This window comes from Macrosteles quadrilineatus, unplaced genomic scaffold (genome assembly GCF_028750875.1).
Source record: "Macrosteles quadrilineatus isolate MER2022 unplaced genomic scaffold, UCM_ALF_1.0 Scaffold_134__1_contigs__length_289700, whole genome shotgun sequence".
Lineage (NCBI taxonomy): Eukaryota > Metazoa > Arthropoda > Insecta > Hemiptera > Cicadellidae > Macrosteles > Macrosteles quadrilineatus.
This window is the reverse complement of record NW_026542727.1, coordinates 133,178-146,562: the sequence shown is the minus strand read 5'-3', so window position 1 is coordinate 146,562 and position 13,385 is coordinate 133,178. Positions and strand designations below refer to the sequence as shown.

Sequence of the window (13,385 nt, the reverse complement as noted above, 5' to 3'; positions counted from 1 at the left end):
CAAAGAGTTGGGCTGAATGTCGTGTAATGAGAACGCTAATTAGGCTTCAGGTTGAAAAGTTGAGAAACGTTTGTAGCATAGTCGCCTTACTGATTTTGGCACCAGTTTGGATTAAATCTAAACGGCTGACTGAGTTGTTTATTTGCTATTTTCACTCTTCCTTTCAACTCCGCTAAACTTTGACGGTTCACTCGGGAAGCTATTTGCAGTAACTCTGATTAAAGTGATGTTGATAAAACGAAATGCAAATGTTAGCGTAATTGTGTATTGTGACTTGTTTAACTGCTGTGATTTACTTGATCAAGGGACGTGATAGTAAGTTGGACAAAAGTTTGTTTACAATAATTGGTTTCATCCATACCTACCATTACATTATAACAATCTACAATGTAAAAACTACTGAACAGACTCAGCTTAAACTTTAGGAAAAATATAGCTACCATATCAACGATGGTAATTCACACTTCGATACTGACTGTAGGCTTTTCCCCTTCGGCTTTAAAAGTTCTGAAGTGAGGATTTAAAAAAAAATCTGGCAAATGGATATTTGCTTAGACTGCAGGTTTGCTGCGGCGGGGGTATTATACATTTTTCATTGATTGGTATTAGCTCGGGAAAAAGTCAGTTATACTTTCAACTCCACTCAAATTTGACGGTGATTTAGGAAATATTGACTAAATCTATCACAATTATGTTATACTACAGGGATTTCACATTTTTTTTTTATCTGGGTACTTAAGTTTCAGGGAGGATTCCTCTTTCAGCCATAACTCGCAAACACTGCAAAGATCAAATTTATAAATATATGTTTATATATTACAGTTTTGTTCCAAATATAAAATATAATGTTCTCAATTTTATAATAAATGTAGTGTGTTTCATTGCTAATGTTTAGGTTTAACCCCTGAAATAACCGGACAGCAAAATGAATGCAGCGCTAGTATTGCCTGCAGAAGAAAGCAGGCGACACAGCGACATGCATGAAACAGAAACGGAGAGTGTAGTAAAACACTTCTGCCTTCAACGACCAAGAAAAAATAATGAACATTAAACTAGATTAGTCATAGAAATTTAGATTCAAAATCCCCTAAATACAAAATACAATCAAAATTCAAAAATCTGTAAAACTCCCAAAATGTAATGGGGAATGATATATCGTATTTACTATCTATTTATAAAGCCAAAAGTACCCATGAACTTTTGAGAAAACTACAAGTCACACCCCCATAAACCATATACTTAAAATGTTCGTCATGAGAAACCTAGCGCAAAACCATCCATTATTTCATACATTGCCTTTTAAGGTCTTAATTCCTTTCTAAAGGGAACTTTCCTTATACCTAATGATACCTCAGCTGTACTTGTTTGTTGTTCTTGCAATTTATTGCCTTATTAAAATCAAGTGTGACTATTTGTTTCTTTTACTGTATTTTGTTTATTTCAGGTTAACTTAACCAATCAAAAGTTTTATTAATACTTATGATATGATGTCAAACGGGGTGAAGCCCGTGGGTAACAGCTAGTATATTTTGTAATCATGAAATCGTTATAGGAGTTAGTACGTTTTAATCCAACAAAAATACCGCAGATATTTATCTTTTGAATGGGGAAAATACCAAGGCATGTTTATAGAATCGCATAGTTTCTTGAATGTGATTTGTATTACATGACCATCAAATTAAACGTCGATTTGCAACGCTGGAGAAAGAAGGGACAGACTTTTACAGCATCCGTACACCGCTAGAACTTAAAACTTAATTTTACAGTTAACAGTTAGAATATTCCTCCATCGCCGTAATGTGTCAGGACAGTAAAGGAAGTACTTATGCACACTTTGCTCTGTTCAATGGAATACCAGACTGGAGTTCTGCCAGATGGCACCCAATCAGCTTCCAGCGTTCCAACCGATTTGAGCGAATAGCTTAGGCACGCTATTGACACAGATTGTATGAGGATTTGTGTTGATTTGGGACAAGTATTGTTAATATGGTACTGTTAGGATTATAAAACACATTTTAAAGCGGTATTAATCATTACATTTACCGGTAACGCTAAATCATGTTGATAAATGTATACTATGTAACTACTATGTACTATGTATTTAAGAAAAATTAATCTTCGGTACAGCCACGCTGTGTACATCACAATAAGGAATTGGCAAATTAACACAAAGTTAAATAACAAAATTATAAAACTGTTATTTTTAAGTTTTAAAATGTAAAAGTGGCTTTACTAGTATTAAAAAAATGCCTAAAAAGATTTTTTCAAGAAAGGATAATCCTAACAAATAGATTAAAATGTACTTTGCATTCGCTTGTGTGCTTTAACAGCGTTACGTTTGAACAATGAAAAGTTTTTGTTTACCAAACCATTGTTTGCTGTAACAAAAAACGCATGTGGTAATAGCGAGCTGTCACTGACAAAACCTGCAATAACATTTGTCACATAAGTTCTACTTTTTCTCTTTGTATACACAGTTTAACAACGATAATAATAATTCATTTTAAAGTAAATGGGCAGGTTCTTAGAAATAAAAGAGTATTCGCTATTTTATTACCACAACAAAAAGACATTGTGGCAAAAAATTAGGTTTTGGATTTGTTCATGCTGTAAGATTTTATATTTATTTGTTTTGAAAAGTTTATCAGATTAAAAAATAAATCACAGATTTTACCAAGACAAAAATATCTAATATTATAACAAGTTGCTCTACAGGTTAAGAAATAGATTTGATTAAAAATCAAAGCAGGCAAATAGAAATTTGCTTAGTCTGCAGATATGCTGCGGTGGGGGTATTTATGTTCAATGTTTGTGTTTATGTTTTAGGCCTACTAAAAATACCCGTATATGGACGAAATGTAAAAGTAAATTGCCCTCAAGCACTGTATTCTATAATTTTGTTGATCATTAAACAAGTGCAATCCAAAAAGAAATTATAAATAGGAAAAAGCAAAAATACAGTAAATAGAAAATACCCCCGCCGCAGCAAACCTGCAGACTAAGCGAATTTTCATTTACGTGGCTGGATTTCTACTAAAACATTCCATAAAAATTGGCAGTTTTTATTCCTATTTAAAAAACATTAATTTTAATGAGTACTTCGGTTTGCTGCTACAGGGAAGGTATTGAGGTGTGTTTTTAATTAAATGTTGTTAGTTTTATTTTATGTTGTTATGTTGCTGGTTTAACAAATTACCAAATTTTATTAAAATATATACATAAACGAGCAAACTGCACTAGTTCATTTATAAAAATAACATGGGAATTTTAAATTAAATTTGTTTTTATTATCTCCGTAACCGTTAGGCATACAACAACGCTTCAATATACAAAATTATTTATTTCTTCAGCTTTACAAAATTGTTTGGAAAGCAATTGTGAAATGTTATGTTTTTAGAGTCAAAAATGGGAAAACCCAATTTTTACACCATAAAACCCCCTGTTCAAAAAGTCCGATCATGCTGGTTCGCGAATGCGTTCGATTAAACGCAGGTTTACACGTTTGTACAAAATTTCATCAAAATCGGATCACTTTTGCTCGAGTTATCTCGCTAACGGACACACATATTTTTATAGGTGAATTTGAACGGAAGGTGTTTTTAGCCTCTGGGTACCTCAAAACGAAAAAGTAAATCGGTCCCGAGTCTAGGTCTTGCCATGAGAATAGCTTATTCCCTATAAGGGAAATTCGCTATAAGATCATGAAAAATACATAACTATTATATCTTTTAGCACCCATCTCTGTGTAAAGTTTGATCTTATAACTGTAATATAATATACATTCCGAGTTATATTTTTTACAGCCTTTGTTACATTTGCTTTTATTTTACTTGCCCATTTACACACCAACAGAATTTACATTATTTACAAAATAAGCTGAACATTGTAATTTCTAACATTTGTAGAAACAAAACAGTAACATATTTACCTATTTACTTTTCACACAAATTACTTTCCTGAGCTATTAACTTTTTCACGTTATTGTTTTTTAGAATATTTATTTTTTTTTCAGTTATATAATTTTACAAAATTAATTTGCTAAGGCAAAAACGTTTTTTTACCACAAAATATTTTACTTTTTCATTATACAGAGGAAAACTTACATTGTTGTGATCTTGTTGGGCACTTAAAAGAACTGTTAATCAAGGGCAAAATCCTGACAGTTAGTGGTCAGAGAGTTATCTCCAGTAACATCATTACTGACTCCAAACAGCACTAAAAGCATTCAATTAGTATAGAGCAATTAACAACTAAACAACTCCTCAATAGTACACGAATTTCTCTTTGCAAATCGTTCAGTTTTGTAAAGCAATCAAATAAAAATATAGCCATTCTGGTCCCTTAGTCATATGTTATGCATAATATTGTATAACTATTACAATGATACTTGGATGGTATTTATATTTGCACTTATATTATGATCTTTTTGGTATAAACAGACTATTTAGAATCTCTATGACTTTCTTTGGTTTTAACATTATATTAATTTTAGTCAATGCATCACTAGCCATAGCTAGGCCTAGCTAAACAAAAAACATATAAACCATATAATATTCAAACTTATTTCCTACTGATCAAAAATGTCTTGTTTGACGAAATAATAATATTTGGGTATTTATAACACCAATAATTGTAGTATCATTCCAAAAACAATGGATTTTACTTTCACCCCCTAATCCATGGTATGTCCAGGCTTTTTTTATTTGTTTGAAATGTTTATTTTTAATGGTGCCTTTGTCTTTGGTGATTTTCCCATTGAAAACCATAAAATTAGGTAACAGAAAACACGGATTTTCTCGAAAATGGCCTGAACGATTTTGATGAAGGTTTAGTATGTTTTATTCCTTTAGATTATGAACAAAATTGTACAAATCCCATTTCCGTAAAAATCATAGGTTTAAAGTTATTGCAAATTATGTTATTTTAATAAAAACCCCATAAAAAACAAAAATTGGATTTTAAAAAACCGGTTTCGATTAAAACTTAAGTGTTATGGTCATTCAAATTCTGATCACGGTTCAACAGTTTTTGTAACTTATGTAGTTTTTTAGTTGAACAGTATTTAACAGAACATTTAAAAAAACCTTAAAATTACAAGAAATCGAACTTTGGAAAAAACCGGGTTTGATTCTAATTAATGTGTTATGGCCCTTATAACTCTAAACAAAATAGTGACCATTTCTGTAACAATTACGGTTCAAAAGTTATTGCAGCTTTTGTGATTTTTCAATATAAAATGGGTATCATAGTTACTCTCACTGCTTGCCCATGATAAATGTTGTTGACAAGCTTATGGGAGAAAATTTGTGTCAGATAGCTGATGCCATTTATTTTTGGTTTAGTTAAATAGATTAACAATTGGAAAAACTTGTATTTAATTTATAAAATTAGGAATTAAATTTAATTATTATCCATATATAAAGCCCAAAGTACCCATGAACCTTTGAGAAAACTAAAAGTCACACCTCCATAAACCATATACTTAAAATGTTCGTCATGACGAGAAACCTTGCGCAACACTATCCATTATTTCATATATTGCCTTTTAAGGTCGTAATTCCTTTCTAAAGGGAACTTTATTTATACCTAATGTTAAAAATACCTCAGCAGTATTAATTTGTTTGTTAATATCCAGTGAATGAAATCTGAACGTCATCCAAAGATTCCAATCCAAGGTTCTAACGAACATTCTCCAGGCACCATGGTTCGTTAATAACGAAGTGCTTCATAGGGACAGTCGAACCCCAACGGTCAAAGAAGAAATTTCAAGGTTGAGTGCCAAATACTAAGAAATTATAATACCATACTAACTACCTTGCTTTAAATTTGTTGGACAACAGCAACTGTGTATCGTAGATTGAAAAGATGCCATGTTTTGGGCCTGAGTTGTAGTTTTTAGAAATGTATGGACTTATAACTTTGTACCAATATGCAAAGTTTGTGTGCTACCTTAATTGTTAGATAAAGATTAACTACTGCGTTTAAATTTTATCATATTTGCTTGCTGTTCTATTTTTGTTGAACAGATTGTAAATAAATAATAAAAAAAAAACTGAACCAACCAATAGTTGTATTAATACTTATGAAGTCAAACGGGGTGAAGCCCGTGGGTAACAGCTAGTTATTATAGAATTCGAAATCATGTACGTAAAGGGGAAAAGTAAACTCGTACACGTTGAAAACTGTATTGACTAAAAAAAGTTTTCGATGGCTCAAAAACAACTAGTAAATGGGGAAAATTAAAACTAAATATTTATTGGTGTGGTGTCTGATTGAACATTGTGATTGTCTGATATTGAACATTGAACTATCAAATTAATTGAACTTTAATTTATTTATAAATGTTATTTATGATAAAATCATCATTTACTTAATTGTTTTTTTTTTATGTGACTCAGTCATCAAACTATTCATTCCAAACACTCAAACAATAAGAATTCATAATCAAATTTTAGTCTGTGCTCTAACCAAGGGGTTTTAACCACCCCTCGCCTGGATACTACTGTCATTTCCCTCGAATTGACTGAATGGCTGTACTTACCGAGGGAAAGATGTTGTCAAGAGGTCACTCCAGCAAACACTGGACTAGACGCAGGCTGGGGGCGCAGGCGTTACAACCCCCACACTGTGCCACCTCTCTACCCCGGCCCGGGCGTGCACTCTGGGATTTGCTCGAATAGTACATTTTATTTGTTCGCACATAATAATGGTAAACTGCATTATTGTTACGCTTTTTGAGCTGCTTAAAATTGGCTACTTCGTTTCAAACTGAAATAGTAGTGTATTAAATTACCACAATAATATATAACGAATTTGTTGAATCAATCAACAACTGTTTTCGGAACCTCATTGCTCCAATTTGAAATATCAATTTCAAAACTATAAAAATGTCACGGAATTGAAAAAAAAACATTGATTGCGAAAGACAATATATATCAAATACACTTATTTATGGCCGGTGAACATAGCAAAACCGTTGCAGGTATTTTCTATTTTTAAAATAGAGCAACAAAGCTTTAAGACTAGTCAATTATGTAAAAAATATTAGACTAACTGTGGACTATGTAACCTACTTTGTTTCAGGCATTGCATCAAGCCTGGAAGAAAATGGGAATACTAGTTTTATTTTTACTATATTAATACTTTAAGAACTTTTATTAAATATATTTATGTATAATTAAAATCTAATGCAGAGTTTTAGCATGTATTTAATGTGTTGGAAAATATTTAAAAGTTTTTGGTAAACATTATTGTATAGTTTAAAACAAGGCAGCCACTTTCAAGCGGCCTAAACTTACTAATGAAAAACTAGAATATTTTTATTCATCGTTATATTACTGTATATCCACGTTTTAGGAGGCAAAGTTTTCTTTCTGCACGTACATAAATTGTTTTTAGGTAAAATAATTCACAAAGAAATATCCTACACCATTATCTAATCATGGATTATTGTGTGGCCCCAATATTTATTTGCCAACATATGATTATATTTTTTATGGTTTGATGGGTTGCCAAGACCGCAAATGCTTATCTCTATTGGGAAGCCTATTTGACTTAGATTTTCAAATCTGTAACTTTTCAGAAGTTAAAGAAAAAACTTGTTTCAATCCGTTTTATCAAAAATACATGATAATTGTCATTTTAGGAAAACACCTTACTTACTTACAGATTTATGTAACGATATTCCACTATAAGTCCTAGTTCATAAGTCCAGTATATGCTGGGCTCAGGCTGTACAATGTGCTGCCTGCAAACTATAAACTGTTAAATGAAAATAATTTTAAAGATAAAACAGGTGACCTCTTAATTGACAGAGCCTTTTATTTAATTGCAAATTTTCACAATGCCCTTTTAGTTTAGAATAGTTTTATCATTCAATTTTGTTAATTTATATTATTATCTTGATTACTATTTTATTTTTTATATTCTGATAATTTTAACTCTGACAATGCACCTATTCTGTATGTAACACATGTAAAGAATGTTATGTGCAAATAAAATATGTCTATGTCGATGTCTATGTCTATATTATCTAATATCCATTTGGGATTCGTCCAAAATACCAGCCAACTGTTTATAAAAGTGTGTTTGTCTTAGGATTGGGTTAACCGAGATAGAATTTAAACTTGATTTGTTTTTACTGTAATGTGCCAATATTTTAGTTGTCTTCAACCCAAAAACGACATAAATTGTTTATTTAGATAGTATATTGCGTTATCGTTGTACTACTGATCATACTAGAATTTTTTCATTGTGGTCATATTTCTAAGGTAAACAAATTTACCTTCCAAATTTACGTTCTTTGAAAACTAATCCTATAGGTATCGAAAATAAAAAAATAAAAAGTAATACATATTTAGTCAAAAATTTAAAATGTTGCGATCCAAACATAGTGATGTACGAAGAAACACAAACGTAGGCAAAAACAACGTTTATTGTACGTCATAGTGATCGCATTTTTGTTCAGGTTACTCTTGCACTATCTTTCGAGCCAGTAACTAGATAACCAAGCGAAATGGTAATTTACACCAAATTAAGATTACTCTAATACTTCCTTATTAAATGGCGACCATACAAAGTAGGTATTTTAAGCCAAGTATGAATGGAGATGAGTGTAGGATTAGTGGCGTACTTGTAGTCTTGTTAGTGACTAAGGCCGACATTCCTTTGACACAGGTGTTAATTTATAGCCCATACAGCTAAAGGCAACTAAGGGGACCTACAGTTTATAGTGGAGTCCGAACCACATTTTTGCCTTGGTGTATACTAATTGGTCTAATTATCAGGATAGTACTGCGGATAGTCGTGGTACTCACTAGTGCGGACGTTAATCCACACCAGGGAGTATCGCATCCACAGTGCATGCCTATAAATATCCACAATTCGTTATTGTCTTGTATACAAATGTAAAATAAATTGAACTGTGCGCCATAATCTCCTTTTCAACAGAGTTTACATTATTTAATGCATCCTATATGAACCTCGGCGTGGATTAGTTTTAGATATATCTCAAGGTTTACTTCTAATAACAATATTTTTAATTTGATGATTGTTTACTGTGTTAATCAAAATCGTTTATAATCGTTCACAACAAGCGGTTGGGCTGTACAACTTTATCTAATAAACAGATAAGAAAAGGAAACTTCACGTATCAATGGTAAGTTATCATTTATTCCCATCCCAATCTAACTAACGAAAGAAAGTTAATAAACACTCAAATATTGGGAATATGTTAAAATTAAATACTCAATGTCAATATTGAAATTCTTCGTTATTTCAATCAATCTTATCTTACTTATCTTATCTTACTAATATTATAAATGTGAAAGTTTGTGTGTTTGTTTGTTTGTTTGTTTGAAGTTCAATCACGCATTAACGACTGGACGGATTGGGCAGAAATTTTGCATGATGATAGCTCACATTCCCGATTAACATATGGGCATATTTTTTCCTGACAAATCCTTTCGGGCTCCGCTCCGCACAATTTGTTTTTCAGGATTAATTTTGCTAACAGTGTCATTTAGAGGCTTCTGATTGACTATAACGAAGGTTTAGTAAGTGAAAAATTATTTTTGTTCATAGAATAAAATTATAAATGCCTCAAATTCAATTTTATATCTTTTTATTATGAAATTAAACCGTCATAACCTAACCAAACCAACCAAACGTACTGATAATGAAAAAATCTAATGAAGGTTTATTAATCGAAAAAAATGGTTCTGTTCATAAAATAAAATTATAAATGCCTCAAATCCTATTTTACATTTTTTTATTATAAAATTAAACTACATAACCTAACCAAACTAACCAGACTTGCTAACAATGAAAAATCAAATGAAGGTTTAACCGAAAAAAACATTTCTGTTCATAAAATAAAACTATAAATGGGTCAAATTCAATTCCATAATGTTTTAATTATCAAATTAAACTGCCATAACCTAACCAAACCAACCAAACTTGTTAATAATGAAAAAAATCCAATACAAAATAATTGTGCAACGGGTGGGAATCGAACCCGGATCCTTCGGATCATTAACCCAGCACTCTATCCACTACATCACCGAGGCCGTTGGCATCAACGTATCGTCGCGGTAATGATGTTCCCTTTAGCCAATCAGAAGCCTCAAAATAATATTGTAGGCAACACTAATCCTGAAATAAAAATTCAGCCTCCGCTCCAGTGGCTCTGCAGTTTCCCATGTTAACCTTATGAGTATTCATATTAAAAGGGAATTAAAGAATTTTGTCAGCTGTTTCAACTAAAAAGTTGGTTCTATGATATGAAAAGCATTAAAAAGTTAAGTTTTACCAACAGGGTGCAGCACTATTATTTGTTTTGCATTTATCATAACTACAGCTCAATTTACAGCTAATTTATTTTTCTCTATTGTTTAGGTGAAGTGGTAGAACATTATGACTATGGTAGATGTGTAATACTATGGTATACCGTAAATTTAAATAAGCAAATTTTATCAAACTGTGTCCTCCCCTATTGAAAATGCAAATGCAAAGCTCGAGTATAACTGCAATAAGCGTTTTATACTTATATGCCGACCCCGTACGAAGGACGGGTACTCTGCTAGTAAATAATAACTTTAAGTAAATTAAATTTATGAACGACAAGTTTTGTAACGTTCATAAAACAGTTATCTAAATTGATTGGTCACATATTTTTCATTAATTTCCACAAGCCAAGGGGTTTAAAAAATAAAAAAACGTGTTGAGAATAAAACTCCAAAGTAAAGCAAAGCGTGAGGTTTTGGAAAATAGAGCACTATCTTGGATTCCGACGACGACGAAAGAAAAGGTGTAAATAATTGGGGAAATAAGAGAGTGGATGAAAACGAGAGTGATTTATACCACAAAAACTAGCGTGTTGCAGGGCGGGGCCTCGACACGCTAGCTTCGCTGTTACCTACTTGTGGAATATTATCATCCGACCCTGTGAACATGAAATTTCAATACGAACCGTCCGAAGGTTGCCGATCGATATCTTGGTCTGGCCCGAATGACATTCGCCTATTGGGTCTGATGATGATTGGAGTGTCCAATCGAAATCGATCATTACTTACCATCTTTTTTGTATATTTACCGTCTTGTGAGTATAAATGGTATACCGTCTTGTATAAGCGTAAATGTTTTAAAAGTTATAAGACGTTTCTTTTATTTACTTTTTGTAATTATTGTACTTATTAGAGTTAGTCTAATAATTTTAGACCCGCAACGCATTCGTATAAAAACTGCTATTTCGCTGCAGTATGACAAAAAATTCTTTACATATGCCTAATTATTATTTTTTTATATTGCATGTGTTGACATGTTACATTGAAACACAGACTGGGAGACTCGGGAGTATGATATTTAGATACTGTTCCAATATGGCCAGAACATTTGTGTTCCATGTGAGCAATTATTTGACGGTTAAACTTTGTTAATATATTCTGCGAGCGGCGCTTTTGTTGAGATGTTCAAAACTAATATTGATCTTCATTCGTAGGCGTTTTGTCATGACTTATATAAGCGATAAATCTTTTAAGAGTTAAACCACAACAGTGCTTGTACTAACTTAAGCATTGTGTATAAAAGGGCTATTTAATCCGTCTGTAAAATATAAATTATATATGTATGATTAAGCATATCAACGCTTTCGACGCGATCGTAATTGTAATTTAACACATTTATTTACGCAGCATGCGTAAGTAATCAAGCTTCGCGTTGATGCGAAGCTAAGATTTTTTCTCTTAATGTCTAAAGCCATATAAGCTGTAGTTTATAGTGGTGCGTACATTTTTATTGCTGCAAAGTATGTCCGCTGATTTTGCCGAAGAAAACAGTACCGTAACAAACATTGTCGTATGATCATAAAATCTGGTTTTTGTGTACCTAGTACATTTTATTTTCCGGTATTTGAATTTTGTGAATTGTGTAGCTCAAAGAATGGTTCAGTATGACAAAAATATTGTTCATCACATGGGTCAGAGCTGTATTTCCCAACCTCGGTCGTTAAACTTCAGCTCAGACCGAAAAGAGTCACTTTGCACACTTGTGACGAAATAGACTATTTCATTAGGTGTATATACATAGTTTACTTAATTGAATTACTTCCTATGCATGAATCAATTACATTTTGTATTTTTACAATATTTTAACTTAATTTTCAAGGTTTCACGTATGTTTAAAATTATTTACTATGTTTTTAAAGGTAAACCATTTTAAGAACATTACGGTCAATAAAGCTTGAACTGAACTAGTGCTGAGTCATTTTTCTTTTTTAACTACTTCTAGCTTTTTAAATCTAACTCTCGACTTTTACCAATGTGGTCTTTGCTGGTCACCTTCATAATTAGTCTCCGAGACATATTCACAACTGCCTAAGTCATTTCCTATTTCTAAAAAAGATTACACGCTGTTCCGAAATTATGATTTAATGAAGTGCCTGGGTTATTTTGTTAAGTTAGAAAAATAGGTTTTACATACCTGGTCAAATAGTCCAATTATTAAAAATACTCAGTAGCTTAACATGTGTCGTAGCAAAGACAACATTGCAAAGCTTGAAACTCGGCATAAACCCAATCAAAAATGTCTGTTATATTTTAACTATCTATATAGAAAGGAGGGTATCCTTTCTAGATATTTTCAGTATTTTCCCCCTGTCGCCCACAATTTTTACGCAAGCAATCGCCATACGCTGTCCATGCTTTGCAACGGGATGAGACTGCGGAGGGTAATAACACGGCACAAAATCTACTGTAAAAACTGCTGAAATACACCCCTCATTGTTTATAGGAAGCAAATCACAATCAAAATTGTACCATCCCCCACGCTGTAAATAAAACACGAGCTGAGAAAAAAGGTTTTAAAGAAACATGCTTGCCTGTCAATAATATGCAAAACAGCATGAATACCATGCATACATACATTACAGTTGTTTACATGTTATATTGATTACTAGTTTCATATATTACCCCGATGATTGAGTTTTTTTTTCAGTTTTACTGCGATAATCACAAAGGTTTAATTTTTTTTAAGAATTACTTATGCACGAGTGCTTCTGTTGCTCATTCTTCTAAGCACGCGAGGTAGTAATTTTAATATTAGGCTACAATCCTAGAAACAGGACAAAGAAATACCATTCATAACCATTTACATAAGAAGCGCTGGAACATTGTTCTATTTAGTGTGTGAATTGTTTAGAAATACTGGGAGTTAAAGAGTCACACCATTTCCTGGGATGTGGACGGAAACGGAAATCAAGATGGTGTAAGAAAATGAGATCTTGAAGGAAACTTATTGAAAAGTTACAAAAACTGTGAATCGCCGGGAAACAAGACGTTTAAGACTGAATTAAACCTGAAAATAGTACTATTTGTTTTATTTCATACACT

The 13,385-nt window shown here is 32.2% G+C and overlaps 1 protein-coding gene across 3 annotated transcripts in view; it reads right to left on the bottom strand.

Annotated features, from left to right (window-relative positions):
* LOC128982146 (calbindin-32) overlaps positions 1-6,586 on the bottom strand; it is a 107,741-nt gene extending 101,155 nt beyond the window's left edge. For 2 of the 3 annotated variants that reach the window (XM_054401201.1, XM_054401205.1), the window contains exon 1: positions 6,542-6,566. The gene's annotated coding sequence lies outside the window, so the exon portion shown is untranslated. Of the gene's footprint in view, positions 1-6,541 lie in introns of all 3 variants that reach the window. The other variant, XM_054401204.1, reaches the window with a different exon arrangement.
* Positions 6,587-13,385: the final 6,799 nt, after the last annotated feature.